The sequence below is a fragment of the Rousettus aegyptiacus genome, unplaced genomic scaffold, assembly GCF_014176215.1.
Source record: "Rousettus aegyptiacus isolate mRouAeg1 unplaced genomic scaffold, mRouAeg1.p scaffold_m13_p_3, whole genome shotgun sequence".
Classification (NCBI taxonomy): Eukaryota; Metazoa; Chordata; class Mammalia; order Chiroptera; family Pteropodidae; genus Rousettus; species Rousettus aegyptiacus.
This window is the reverse complement of record NW_023416306.1, coordinates 43,348,250-43,364,025: the sequence shown is the minus strand read 5'-3', so window position 1 is coordinate 43,364,025 and position 15,776 is coordinate 43,348,250. Positions and strand designations below refer to the sequence as shown.

Here is a 15,776-nt window from a genome sequence, read left to right as displayed (position 1 = left end):
AATCATCTTGCACTTCATTGTTTCAGAGAATGAGAAAGGCTGTTACTTTAAAGAATGAAGGGCCCTTTTGTGGGAGATAATGTATCTCTCCAGACATAACCCCAATAAAATAAAAGGCAGTGAGAGGCTAAATGAACAACTCGGCATAATTTGAGTCTTCACGTTCATGAAATATTATCCTAACATGAAAATTCAGATGGTGTCTACCACCACCTAAAATGGTCAATAAATCAAAAATAATAATGGTGTGTATTCTCCATAACCCTTCTACAAAGCTACATTTTTTTCCACATATGTATTCTGAGCCCATTAGCTCTATTTTTCTGAAAAACATGTAAATGCACAAGCAGCAAATACAATCATTCTTTTCCTAACACACGGCTGCAACCTATAAGTTAGAATAAAATTATAACCAAAAATCACATTGTATGCAGATTTTTCTCTCAATTTATTACAGATTTTTAAAGATACAAGATGTAAATACATTGCTTTAGAATTTCACTTTACATTTATGAGTTTACTTTAGTAGTAATATTATGAATCAATTACTTTAAAATATATTGATTGCTAGTTATAGATTTAAATTATTCATGGAAAAATTGACATTTCACTCATTCAATAAGTAACAATGAGCTCATGCACTCATTAGAGGATTGTGGTAGGAACTAGAGAGGGACAAAAGATTTATAGCCGCACCCCCCTCCAGAAATGTAATTCCTAAATTCAATCTGAAATCACTGGCTTAATGGCAGAGTGAAACTGACCAAGGAAATACTTTGAAAATGGTGGTCAGGTTCCCAGGCTATCTCAACAGTGGCTGTTCAATCCATAAGGCTGTTAGTACTTGTACCATTAGTTTGTGTTGGGGTCCTGAGAACAAGGAGAAACCTAATAGAGAAAAGAGGATGAAGAGTTTCCTCTGGCTTTCAAAAGACTTCAAGGTGTGTACTACAGACCGATGTTTTTATTTAATACATTGTTAATTTATTTATATTACCTGTCACTTCTAGTGGAAAGCATGTACTGTATAGAAGGAACACATTAGTACTTTACAATATATTTTTAAAGCTATTCCGCCTGTGCCAAACCCTTAAACACAGTCCAAAATGGGGAATAACGCAAGTCATTCATATTGAATTTGGAAATTTACTCCACAAAGGTTCTGAAGCATAATTTTTGGCATTTGGTGTTCCCTGAGTTATCTTGTGAATATCTAGTTAGTGTGGATGATAAAAATTGGTAGCACAAAAGGCATAGTTATAATTAATTAATTTAAAAATAAAATAATGCAGTTAAAAATTTATACAGAGAATTTAGGCAACTATTTAAGTAGATAATGATAAATTACTAAGAATATGAAAACATAGGATGAACTTAAAATATATGAATGTAAATGCCGAAAAAGGGGGAAGACTTCAAAACCTAGTACTTTTGTCTAATTCTTAGTTGCCCTCACAAAAAGCACCTTAAAAACTTGCCGTTATTTTTAAATAAAACTCTTCTCTGGATAAAAAGAGTGTATAACCCTAAACAATAACTCAAGATGGAAGAAGCTGATACAATTAGTAAGAGCATTCAATTAACTTATTTGGTAATAAATTGCAATAAGTAATCACGGAGAAACGAATTTCTTTGAAATTTCAGTAACATTAAAGGAGACTGTGATTGTTGAAGTTTTTTGAACTATAAAAATAGAATAATTTTAAGAAAATTGAGAATTTTCTCATTAAAGTTTTCAAACACTACCCTCTCAGGATTCCACAGGAAGTTCTCTGCCTGTTCTTCAGTGGACTGTTTAAAATTCTTACTGATTTGTCTTATTTTCTACCTTCTGTTTCAGTTATATGTACTTGTATATACTTGTCCATCTCCTGCAGTTGACTATTAGCCTCTTGACAGCAGGCACAATGTCTCACTCATCTTAGAATTCTCATCAAAGATTTACCCAGTCCACCTGTCCGCCCGTCTGTCCATCCGCCTGACCAACCATCCGTGCGTGTCTCTTTCTCTCTCAAGTGCACACACACAGAAATTAAAATTTCCAATTTAATCCTTTTTTAACATCCTTGAAGCTCTGAGAAATTTGTCTAATCTGTATCAGTTACCCTGATTTGGGAAAAACTGGGAACATTTACTACTTCAAGCAAAAAAGTCTGCATTCATTTTTACAAAATGCAATCCTAGTATGCAATTGGTAGGTGACTAAAAGGTATTAACAACTACAAACAGGAATTCTAAAGACAAAGAGCAACAATCTAGACAAATTCAAACTTTCACAATATTTTGTAATAGTTTTAACAACGCCATGAAATACAGCAAGTACATAAGAAAAAGGAAAATGTTCCATTCCACTTTATATTGTTATGCTGATGCCAATAAATGCTGTGATCAAAAGGAAAGTCTTCTCAATACAGACATAGCATTAATGTAAGAGCTCTTTAAAAGAGCTGAGTTTTTCTGTCCCTTCCACTGTTGAGATGCTAACATAGAAGGCAAATTTCTTACCATACATGCTTAGCACTTACACACAGTGATTGAGGACACCTGCCCTATATGCCATGATCTGCTCAGTGTCCCAAATCAATCTAGCCTCTCCAATCCAACAGAGGGGGTCCCACGGTCTTGTGCTGTGCTGTGCATACTGACCCAATCATATTGAACATCTAATGAAAATGCAATACATTTGATTCAATTAGGCTCTTTTAAATTCTGCCTATACTTGAAAGAATGTATTTTTAAAGGAAAATCCGGGCTTCAGAACAGTCAAGTAGCTGGAATGATCTCATCAAGTTTTTTCTTCTCTGATCAAGGGCATAATTCTTAAAACAGTCCTAAAGGTCAATTCTACAAGTTACAGTCTTTGCTTTACAAGAGTTTCAGTACAACTGGCCAAAACCTCGCCGAGAAAACTTTTCCTTTTAAGATCTTGGTAAGTCTTTATAAAAAAAATTGACTGGTCATGCTCAGTCATAGCAAAAAGTAAAACATGCCAGGAAAGAGAGGTGTTCATTAAAACAAATAATAGGTGTTTATAATTATTAATAATTATGACCAAGTAAATTTTTAACCAGCTCCTACTGACCTTGAACTTTCATTTAATGGTTCTAACTTCCAATCTTCTATTTTTGGGATTTTCAGGTTTGGGATTTTTCGGTGGGGGATAGGGTGTTTCATTTAGTTTTGTTTTAGATTCAAATCGTTTCTATAGTTGTAAACAATGAGCTCAATACCTCAATCATATAAAACTGTCCAGTAAGAAATAAACCTAGCAAAGCTGACTTTTAGGCCCTTTAATTTCACAAATTGTCAAATAAACATTTACGTGCGATCAATATTTTCTTGAAGGTTGTATATTTAAATACAGAGTATAAGAATTTCCCAAAACCAAGACTGGAAAAGAAAAGAGTTTCGGGAAGGAATCCTTATAGTGTAGAAGAATATATTTTTATTGCATACATATTCTATTTCCAAAGCACACGGAATAAATACATTTTTCTACAACTACTGCAAAGGAATTCAGCATAAATGCTAGGTCTGTATCTATAGCTATTTGGGAGAAAATAAACAGATGGTAGGAAAAAATTAAGTTCATTTTCACTGTTTGGTTTTGTGTAACCATACTCCGAAAGAATCTAAGACACTGAGACCTCTAAATAGGACAATGCCTTTACACTGTTGCACAAGACACATTCTTCATTATTACTTTGCACTTGTACTTGTCAATCCCTTTTGTCTTTTTCTTTCAACTCTCAAAAACTAGATGAGTCACTATCAATTGCAATTGTCTGGCACATTCCCAAGAAATAATACACTGCACAGTTAACTCATTTATATTGATCCTGGTTCACTTTTACTAAGCTGATCGTACCCAGCCCAATGTTTAGAGGTAAAAGGAGAATACACAACCCTTAATTATAAACCTCTCCCTATAAACTGAAAGGATAAGGGTCTGAGAAACTTTAATTCCTCTACCTTTTTTTCTCCACTTAGTCAATTTAGACATATATGATGAATGATATTCCCCAAAATTAATCTATTATTATATATAAAAACCAATATGCACCAGACTTCTAGTTTGGTACCATGTATTGTTTATATTCTATCTTCTCCTTCAAAAGAAAATTAACTCTCCCAATATACACTAACTCTATTAAAATATAATATAGAGAAATTACAAGGAATATTTCAAATATAGTCCTAAAAAGACTAAAGTCTCTAAAAATTCTAAACATTTGAGTTGGAATAAGTATTATTTAAAGTTAGAAGATCCTTATTATTTCCTGCTTAGACATTCACTTTTCAGTTAAACTATGCTGTACTCTTTGCTAGAAACTATAGTCAAGAAATAGTAAATCCCTGGAAAACAAAAGTTAACTAAGAATCCCAAGAGTGTGCTTACGTTGAAAACAATGAAACAATGTTTATGGGTCTGTATTTAAGGACTTCAGATAATCAAATTAATTACAACTTCACAAAGGTGAATATATCTCAGCAAATTATATCGGAATCTCTTATTAAAATAGGACTCCTCAAAACAGTCTTTCTTTGTACCAAATGTCTAAAGTAAACCAAGTGAACACTTTTCTATTTTAAAAGTTAAATAAGTGACCTTTAAAAAACATTTTTAATTCATATATTTTTCTCATTTATGTAAGGTACATGAGGCAGATGTCTAGTTTTTCTGCTACCAAATAATTCATTAATCCTGTCTTTTTTCAACTCTGTTAAGCCTGTGCATGAAAAGCAAAGCTTGACCCTAAAGCCAAGATGGCTGATAGGGTAAAAAGGCTGGAGAATATTATCATGGGCAACAAAAGAGAGACAGAAGGGGAAAAAATAAAGATCTACAGATCAATGGGGTGACAATCTACAGAAAGGGCGACAATGAAGAATATCTAACATTCCTTGCCCAATCGAAAAGAAAATTTTTTTTTTTTTTTAAGTAAAGTACATAGGCCTCTGGGTAGAAGTGAAGAACTAAAGGATAAAGAAAACCGGAGGAAGACTGTCTTTTAAGTTGGAAAACTGAAGAAAGAAAAGGGTCATTTTACCTACCAGTCTTCTGCTTTTCACTTATTTCCTTTTTTCCGATTCTTATTCTTCAGATTCCTTTTTCTCCTTAATTCTTTCTAGTGAAAAGCTGTTCTCTTTTCTCTTCCCCCCTCCCAATGCTTTTTAGACCATCCCCCCTTCGCCCTTGTTCCCCACTGGCTGGGAGAACACAGCAGAAGGGCTCCCAACCTGCTGACAGTGACGGATGGCTGTGCAGAGGCACACAATGGCAGGCGCAGGCATGTCATCAGCCTTGCAGCTGGCCTTCGAAAGAAAGAACCAAAACCAAAGTCTGACCTGACGGAGGTTGATTTAATTAAAGTTACAGCAAAGGGCAGAGCTGCCTGTGGGTTGCATTTTCTGCCAAGCGCCAGGGACGAAACTTTAAAACACTTCTCAAGAAGGAAGATCCAAGAAAGTTATATTGGTAGAAGGTTGAAAGGTGGGGGAAGGGAGGGGAGAAACAACAGAGATGTGTTTGATAAATTAGCACAGACATCCCGAAAGTTCATGATCTAGTGATATATGAACATCAGAATGCAATGACAATAGGAAACATATAATGAGTATGTTTTGGCAGGCCTTTCAAACTAAGAAATATTCCAGATGAATAATGAGATGTGCAGACTGAAATGATCCAGGGCTGCTCAGTCCAGCAGCAAGGCAGAGTTTCTAATAATGGTAGGGCCAGGATCAGAACCTAAGTGTACTATTTCTTACATCTACGACACAGAGCCTATTTTAAATACATTAACCGCTGAGAGTAAAACCTTGCCAAGTGGGGAACATATTCAGGTTTGAGCAGCTCTTATGAGACAAGGACTCTGCTCAATGATGGGGATCCAGTGGTGCAAAAAAACTATATATTATCTCTCCCTTCAAGGACCTCAAATGCCTTGTTGAGGGGGTCAGGAGATGACACGAGTAAACACAGTTACGACGCACGCCGCGGCAAAGACACCAGGCTGGTGGGTCTAAAGAGGTGAGATCACCTGAGTTTATTAAATCATTACGAATGGAATAGAGAGTTTCCCTATTTAAGAATCCTAGCACTTACCAAAATGTATACTATCAGACTACTACTAATAACTTCCTTACTTTGTGTGTGTGAACTAAAAGCAACCACTGAACTCTGCAACTAAAATCACGACACACAGTCCAGCAATGACCAACATGGTGGGTTGGAGCGGGACAACAGACTCATGAAGTCTTTCTTATTCTCTGGAAGACTTGCAGGTAGGATTACCTGCAAATGATTTCCAGTCCAAAATACAAAAAAGTCATAGTCCCTTATCCTCCTAGGGCATGTGAAACCAAGGCCTACCAAAAGGACCATTTTATACCTCCTCCACAATCTCCTCGATGTTCATCAAAACTCAAGGGTGCCAGAACAAAAAGGCAAGTGCCTTATTCAAGGAGCAACTACTGAGCACTAAAGCAATGGCTGGACTTTGCATGGCTGAACAGGGAGAAGAATGTGGTCAGCAAGACAGGCAAACAGGAGCTGCACGATGAGCTCAAGTGCCTCAAGCACAAACAGGGAGCAAGAAGAAATAATTTAAGGGTAAAGCTGAGCTCAGAAGACATGGTAACCAGGCTGCTGAGGAAAGTTATCCATGCGCTGACCATACATTGTGAAGGGAGGCCATGTGGTAAGGACAGACAGTGTCTAAATCAGTGCAGGCCCTGGAAAAGCAGCAATTTATCATTAATCAAAAGGTGTCACTGACCATGCTGAAAAGACAGTTCATCTCCCATTTGACCTTTTCAGCTATGCCTCCATACACAGCCTACTTCTATTAAATTTCTGGCTCTTTAATATTACTAACGCTTCGTTTCTGACCGGGTATGCCACAGGAAGGCTGGGAAGTGGCTATCACCGAAGCGCCCATTGGACAATTAAAGCCACATCTTCTGCATTAATAAAGTATAATATTTTTTAAATCCTCATATAGTTTATTTTTTATAGCAGTGGCACTGATGGTATAAAAAAAAATGTTATGTTTTTTTTTCTTTTTACCACAATAAGAAAACCAAACAATTAACTCATTTCTCTCATTCCTTCTGAAACCAGGCATTTGATCCTTATGCTAAATCTATTCTTTCCCGTCTCTAAAATGTTACGTGAACAAATTAGTTTTCCAACCTCACTCTATGCAAAGAAACTTCATTCCTCAGAGAAGTGAGTCACTATTGCTGGAGACCATTATGACAACAGAAGGCTTGCAGTCTCCAAGTACAACCCAATAATTAGGCAAGAGCCCCCAAATCAATAACAATTTCACTCTTCAGAGAGAATTAGTAATCAAACATGACCAGGACATCTAGTTCATGGAGGATGTTCACGTTTTAAGATACCCCCATCAAACTCAGAGTCAATGAAGACTATTCTTTTCTCAGTGGCTCAATATGGATTGTCTTAAATTGCAACCCTTACAGGCAACAACAGTGTTCCAATCACACTTCTATGCAGCATTAAAGCCATTAAAATATATATATATATATATATATATACACGAAAGCTAAGACTGCCACAGCTCTGCTAAGCAAACTTTCCATAATATGAAATCCCATCAAATGTTGCCAAATTTTTACTTATTGTCCAAACTAAGATGGAGCCCTGACAAAATAAATGTAAGATGTTTATTACTTGTCACCATGTCATGAAAATAAATCTCGTTTACAAATCTGGTTACGAGGTTAGTCTAATAATACCAATTTCAAAGCAGATTTGCTCACCAGATCAAAGGACTGATTTGAGAGACAGCGATTCTGTGTTTTAATTCATACACAGCTTCCTAGTCTGTTTCCCTTTTTTAAGAGACATTGTTTTAAAAGGCCCTCCGCCTCAATCATCTTTGTATTGCTCACAGCAACCAGTCACTGCCTTGCACTTCTTAGGAATGCAATAAAGTATCTGCTAAACGTAGTTCCTGACAACCGGTAAAGGCTTTCCAAAACAAGTAGAGGAAAAACAAAAGAACATGCAAACATAGTACTAATATTTTTTATCTTATGATTCATAACACAAATCTGAATGTCTCCAGGAACTTAGTTTCTTCTTTAAAATGTGCACTTCTACAATATCTGAAATTTGTGTAGTATTTACAGAAAATGCAAATAAAGTTTACATTATTTTTACACTTAATTTCTTATTTGGCAGAAATTTATTAACAGTAACATCACCCCACTATGTATATCATATCGTGTGTAAATTCTCCCAAATTAAAAAAAAAGGTCACTGCCTTAAACTTGGGTACTATGGGTTTCTGAGCCCAAATGCAAATAATCTCACCATTAAAACATTAAAATAACTAAATAGCTAACAAACCCAAATAGGAACAAATTAAGAGTATATTAGAGAAAAAAAATGCTGACTAGAAATAGGAACAAAGAGGTTCTTGTCCCTGTTCAGTCATTAATTTACTGTATGACCTTACCTAATTAGTTACCCCCTCTGGGTCTCAACTTCCTCGTTTTAATATTTTTAAGGCCCTTTCAAACTACATGCTAAGAGTCAGCATGTGCAGTACTGTCCTGAAAACTGAGTTACATTCATGCACTCCTCCCCAAAAAGTCACAGTTAACATGATAATTTTAAATATCTGAGTATGGATTTCTATCAAAGGCAATTTATTAAAACGTCAGATCAGCTAAAAAGTCCATTTCAAGAGGAGAATTAAGGCAACTATATTAGAGCAAGTAGTGCTTACAGATTCAAAGTTAGCCTAGACAGCTTCCACTGCCACGGAGAACAGCCTTTCTTTAACAGTGTAGTTGAAAAGTACGCCTCTTTACAAACGGAGAAAACTAGGAAGGGTGAGTTTGTTTCACATTTTTCAGTTACAGTTGATATACAATGTTATATTAGTTTCAGGTGTATGACATAGTAATTAGACATTTATATACCTTACGAAGTGATCGCCCCAGTAAGTCTAGTACTCATCTCATCTAGTGAAGGTGATTTTTACGGTCTCAAAAATGCAGGTGCATAGTTTTCTTTTCCTTTTCTGCATCTTGTTAAGATAGAGGAAAGCAGAAGGGTTAGCTTCACTTGAGAGGAAGGGAAAAGAGTGCAAACCTCCACACAAGCATCTCTCAACTGATGAACTGTAATCGACAGCCCATCCTTCTAATTAGTGCTCAAGAGTCAAAAGCAGTGAAAAGACTTCCAGTGGCTGTGATGCCCAGACATGAGGAACACCATGTGAAAAGAACTAACCTAAAGTCTTAAGACTTGTACTCAAGATGGGATTCAGAACAAAATGGAAATCTGTGACTGAGACCAATTGGACTAAATTATGAATTCTAGCTATAGCTTTAAAAAGAACATGTTTTGAAAGTACTTTTTGATACCAAAAGGCACTAACTTGTATGGTACTTTATCATATACCATAAGCAACTCCTCAAAGAATTTCATAAAGTAGTTTTAAACTCATTTTGCAGATGAAGAAACAAAGTATGAAAAATTGGGAGACTTCACAATAGTAATCGGTTAGCAATTGTCAGAGCCTTGTTTTAAACCTAGCTCTGACTTCAGGTCCTCTAATCTTGACACTTCAAAATGGTGCCTCTGAGACCAGTTTTCAGTCCCTACTATTTCTTCTGATTCAGTAAATTTTGTTTTTCACTAAGTTGCTACCCTATCCCCCCAAATTTGGTCCTCTTCTGGGTTCTTAAAGCACTCTATGCATAAAATTCTCCCAAATTTACACACTTACTAAGCTTTCTAATTGCTCATTTTCTTTCCTCCTTCGCTAATCTCATTTCTTCAACAGCAGAGATTGTCCTATCTTTATAGATGGTAGCCACCACACTGATTATCTTGGCTCCCTGTGACCTCCCCCAAGCTTCAACCACTAGATCCAATTCCCCTTTCCCTAACAAAGCAGGAAGGGAGCTGCCATTCAGATTGCTTGCAAAGGGCCTGACACACAATAGGTGATTAATAATTGTTAGTTAAACGGGCGGTGGGTGGCAGGGTGAATGATGCAATAGCCATATTTTACAGCAATATATAACATACACATTTACATACATCATTTCATATGAGTCTGTGAATTTGATAGTGATCGCTTAATTTTTCTTTCTTAAGTGTAGTTCATCACATCGTAATTCTCACTTTCAGAAACTTGCCCAGAGATGCATAAGTAGTAAGTAGCAGCCTTTCAACTTCAGGAAATGGCCCACAACTACTTTACTCCCTTGCTTTGTCTTCTTTTCATTTTCAAGGTAGCTGTTTGAGAGCAGGCTTGACTAGGTCTATTAGAACATGAATGAGGTGTTGTCTCATTCTGGTTTCCTGTAGTGAAATCTGAGATTTCTGAAAATCTGTGGGTTACAGACTAGATCAAGAAAGACGTTACTCAAATAATTAGCTGTGACAAAGGAAGTCATGTAAGAATTTATAGATTTGGCTTCCCGGTTCATACACAACGACAGTCCTCAGCTTGCTTTCTTAGTCACAGGCTGTTGAAGCAGGACAGGCAATGACTCAGAATTCACCTGAATTTTCTGAGGCTGTAAACACACATTCAGGTAAAACAGAATGAGGTGGACTGAATTGAAAGACGACTTTCAGTTCCACCCCTACACACTCTGACCTTGTAGTGCAGGTACACAGAAAACTGAGGGGGGTGATTTTAATGCAAAGGATAAAGCACCAAAAGGTATTACCCAATGTTTACAAAGCAGAGGAAGTGCCTACCGCACTTTCTTCTTCTTTGCCCAGAAATACAAACGCAAAAGAGCCCTGTGAACAGCCAGTCAAAGGCACAAAACCAAAGTGTAATAATGCCCAGACCAATTCTGAAAACACCAAGCTTCCTTCAAGGGTCAAACCAACAGTAATAGCTCCATTCTAGCCAACCAAAGAACCATAACGCTAAATATTTTAAATGCATTTGTTTTAACACAAAGCCATTTCCAACAGGTATGCCAGGCTGCCCTGGGGTTCAGGCCTCACGCCGCAGCTCAGGTGAAACCTCCCTTGACTCCCACTTCCTCTAAATTCTTCTCACTTTGTAGTGGGAAAGAACTCAGGAAGACATCTGAGCAAGCTCAACATGTGCAATTATGCAACAACATATCTCATTGTCACACTGAAACAAGGAGAGGGAATACAGGTCAGTGAGTGGCTCCCGTGCAGAATGAAAAGTTCTTAAAATTATTAAGCACTCTGTTCTTAACCCCTACTGCTGATGAAAGGAGACATGTGTCAAAGTCTGTTGTCCTAACCTTACGTGGAGAATTTAAGTAAGCGGTTTCCGGTACACAGTGAGGTCTGGTGACACATATTAATCCGCAGCAGAGAGCATCCAGGGATGTCAAGACCTTGGTTTTATTGCAAAGGATCTAGCAACTAGCACTAACTACAGTATTTTGGGGTCCTTCACGGTTTCCCTTCCTTTGCCAAGACCTCCCGACTCTGCACTGGCAAGCTGGGAGTGTGGTCCTGGGCTAAGCTGCACACGATTTTAAAGCCTTCCTTGCCTTACTTTAACAGAAAGTGGAATGGGGGCGGGGGGCCCAACAACTCCAGGGAATAGTAAAGAGACAAAGATCACCCCAAAGGCATACGCGCGCGCGCGCGCGCGCGCACTGCAGCCGAAACTCTGCAACATACATTCCATCAACCTTTCACTGTACCCAGCTTCCTGTGGGGTTTATTCCCCTACTCCAGCCTACTCCAGAAAGTTTGAAGCTGTTCACACTGACTTTCAAAGGTCCATTGTTTCCCTCCCCGTAAACGTAACGAAAAGAAAGAGGGAGAGAAATCACAGACCAAAGATTCCCAAGACCCTTTCTTATGGTGAGGGTTTACTCTGGGGTAGTCTGGTTACTCCTAATCCAGAGTGGAAAGGCAGCGTGCGGGGGGAAAGGGGATGTTTTCCATTTCAGCAGAAATGCGTAAATTCCAGGCCGCCGGGAGCTGGGAAGGTGCGGGGGGATCGCAGTCCGCGTCCTCACCGTGGCCCCCAGCGGGCAGCAAGAGAGGCTCGGCGGGGAGCGGGTGACCGGGTGCTTCTTACCTGTCCCTCCCCGGCTTAGCGTCGGCTAATTCAGGTACCTACTCAGCGGTCCAAAGAGACAGAGCCGAACTGTTGGCGTCCCCGAGTCCGGATCTCCTCTCCATGGCCAGGGAGCCCCTCTAGCCCCGGCGCCCCCCGCTGCCGCCGCTGCTGCTTTTACGCAACTGGCAACCGCAGTCGCAGCCTCAGCCTGGAGGTGAAACTCTCCTCCAGGGAGTGACGCGCACTTCCCTCCTCCTCCGCCTCCGCCTCCAGCCCCGAGCCTCGGGGACAAGGGCCTCGGCTCGCTCCCTCCAGGAGCAGCCGCTTGGCTTTCTCCGCTCCTTCCCCTCGGGGAGGAAGAGGAGGAGAATTGCGGCCCGGGCGGCGCGGCCGGAGCGTCCCCGCGACAATGGGGAGGAGGCGGCGGCACCGGGCAGAGCGGGGTCCCGGGAGTCCTGCTTGTCCCTGGTCGGCGGGCGCCGCGGCTCTCTCTAGGGTCGCGCTCAGCCTCCGCCGGCCAGACAAGCGACCCGGCTCTGCTGGGCCGAGGGCTGCGGATTGGGCCGGCAGACGGGCTAGACGCGGGAGGCGGAGGGAGAGGAGGAGTCTACGGCGGGAGGAGGCGGTGACTGCGCAGAGCTCCTCCCGTCACACCGGCTCAGCGAGAGTGGCGGACGCCTGAATTCAGTGCCTCTGGCTGCGGCGCCGGGTCGCACTGCCGCCGGGGCAGGCCCCCAATCAGCGCCCGGGGCCGTAGTCGCAAGCTCCTATCTGTGCCACGCCGCCCCGCGCTGCATGCACTTGACCTGGCTGAACCTGACTCTGCGCCCCCATGAACTCCGGACTGAGCTTGACACGACGCCCTCACTACCTCCGGCTGAGCTGGGCTCTGCATCCCCATCGACCCCAGCAGACCCTGATACTGAGCATCCATCGCCTCACGGCTGAGCTGGACACTGCACCTTCATTGAGCCTGACTCTACGCTACGCCCTATCATCTCCAAAGTGACTTCCACTGCTCCCGCAAATTTTCTGTTCGTCCGGCCACGCACCACGGCCGCCCCCACCTGGCCAACCATGGGCAGTGGGTTCTCAGCTCTTTCCGAAGAACCAGCCAGCTCTTGGATCAGGACAGCTCCTCTGGCAGCTCGGAGCGGCCCCAGCACCCTGCTCTCACGCCAGAATAAATATACTTACATCTCCCCACGCCCCCTGCCCGCGCCACTCTGGAGTGGCTGCCGCTTGCAGGAGTGGCCGTGAAAGCCACTCCCCGGACCACCCCAGTATCTAAGTAAGTACCTCTGAACCCACGTCCGCATCCGGGCTGGCGTAGCATCCTTCGCTGGAGCTGCTCTGATCGAGGAAAAGCCTTGGCTCCCGCTGAGGGCGCGGCCCAGGCTTGGTCAGTCAGACCCACGAGGTCTCGAGCTGGTGACAGCAGCAGGACTGCCAAATCCGGGCCGTCATCTATTATTCGGAATTGGAAGTGCTCCTGCTAGGAAACTCTTTCAGTGAATACTGTACAGATCGGATTATTCAGTTTTCGGAACTGCTTCCCTCCCCTCCCCACCCCTCGCCCCTCCTTTTAATAAAAACTCAGTCATGTAACCATGACACACACCCAGCAGGCAGGAAAGGGAATTCACTATCTGAAGAATGTTGGTTCAAGACTATATAGGAAATGATGTTTCCAACTCTTGACTGCTCGTAAGATTCTCCTGCGGCATTTTGAAATGTTTGGATTCCCGGAACTCGCAAACCCACTGAATCAGAGGGGCTTAAATATTTAAGTTTGAGAAACAGTGCTAGAGAAAATCTTTGAATTAATTAAAGCTTCGGAAAGGTGCATACAAAATAAAAACACGGTTTAGTGTTGAGACATAATCCGACTTGGAGAGCCACTGTCTCTTCTGGAAGGAAAATTCTTAAAACAAGGTCGATGGTTTTGAACGAGAAATGGGCGGGGACAAAGGAGGAGTTTAGTGGTTTGAAGGTGAAATGTTTAGGGCCATGTCTTATAAAGACAGGACAGGAACCATGTCGCCCTGTATGATAGGCTGAAAAGTAGCCGCCCAAAGATATCAGAAGCTAATCAGTGGAATCTAAAAATATTCCCTTATATGGAAACAGGGTCTTTGCAGATATGATTAAATTAAGGATTTTGAGTTGGGGAGATTATCCTGGGTTGTCAGGGTGGGCCCTAGCTGCAATCACATGTATCTTTATAAAAGAAAGGGAGAGAGCAGATTTGACAGAGATAAGGAGGAGGTAATGCAACCATGGAGGCAGAGATTGGAGTGATGCTGCCACAAGTCAAGGAATGCCAGGAAGCCGAAGAAAGGCAAGGAAGCTTCTCCCCTAGAGCCTCCAGGAGAGAGGAAGGCCCTGATGACAACTTGATTTCAGCTTAGTGAAAGCGATTTTGGACTTCTAGCATGAGAGAATAAATATGTGTTGTTTTAAGCCACCAAGTTTTCGGTAATGTGTTACAATAGCCACAGGAAACAAATACACTCTGTTGCCTGTGCAGTGCCAACCTCACATTAAAAATGTCCATTTTATAAATCTTTATTAAAGTGCCGGTCACTTTGCTTAGAGTTGGAATAGATTATCTAATCATCCCAATAATTATTATTCCAACTTTAGAGGTATGGACACTGAGACTCAAAAAGTTTCAGGAGCCTGCCTGAGGTCACACAATGAGGGCCTACTAGAATCAAATCTGTCAGCCCCTCAAACGTTAAAAATAACAATTAAAAATTTATATACATTATTTTAATGAAAGTTTTGGTTTTAAAGAGCTCTCACTTCTATAACCTATATCTATTGCTAAACCAATGGAAATGGATGTTGATGGGGGGAGGCTGTGCAGGGAGGATGAGAATCAAGAGATTTAGGGGAAATCTCTGTACCTTCTGTTCAATTTTGTTGTGAACCTAAAACTCCTCTAATTAAAGTCTACTAACCAAAAGGGGGAAGGGGGTGTGAATCTTAGTGTAGCCTACTTTTAGGAATTTTATAAACTCTTGTTCTTCAATATGTTTATCAGGAACATGAAAAATAAAGAAAACTGATGTGGAAGGAAGTTACAAAGGACACAGAACAAAGTGAGAGGACTTTTCTGATACCGTCACCAGTTGCATTCCCAGGGAAGGAGACTCTGAGACCAAATGGCAGGATGTTCATTAAGGAATACCCAAAGGTAGAGACCTGTGATGGGAGGGACAAGAAGCAGGATGGGGCAGAGGGAGAAGGTGAGCTGCAGAGTGGACTCAACACCAGCTCAGCCAACCCCCAGAGGCCGTGGAGCTAGCATGGCCCTTCAGAATTATTGGGCCTACGTGGCTGAACATTCATACACCCGCCTGAATCAGTCACTGGGAAGCAGCATGACCTTGTGCAAAGGGACTCAGTAGGTGAAGCAATCCCTGAGAAGGTCGGCTGTTGACAGCACTCAGAGCTGGGCACCATGTCCTCCCTTGAAGGGAGATCTGGTTGGCACATCTCTTTGCTGCCCACTCGCACGGTATGTGACACCCTCACTGCTGTTCTATCCTCTCCATATGAGGAAAGAAGCCCCAGGAAGAGTGGGACGTTCATATGATACTTTTTTTCCTGGTGGGGGCAGTGCTCAGTCTTGAGGCAGGAGAGCACACTGGCTCAGACTTGAGGCCTTTTGGTCAGATTGCCTGGGCGAGAGCTAGGATCCAT

At 41.3% G+C, this 15,776-nt stretch overlaps 1 protein-coding gene across 5 annotated transcripts in view; it reads right to left on the bottom strand.

The window, feature by feature from the left end:
* CEMIP2 (cell migration inducing hyaluronidase 2) overlaps positions 1 to 13,242 on the bottom strand; it is a 67,930-nt gene extending 54,688 nt beyond the window's left edge. The window contains exons 1-2 of one of the 5 annotated variants that reach the window (XM_036238525.1): positions 12,084 to 12,511; positions 8,962 to 9,068 (exon numbers count right to left, since the gene is read on the bottom strand). The gene's annotated coding sequence lies outside the window, so the exon portion shown is untranslated. Of the gene's footprint in view, positions 1 to 8,961; positions 9,069 to 12,083; positions 12,512 to 13,117 lie in introns of those variants that run through there. The other 4 variants (XM_036238526.1, XM_036238528.1, XM_036238527.1 and 1 more) reach the window with 4 other exon arrangements.
* Positions 13,243 to 15,776: the final 2,534 nt, after the last annotated feature.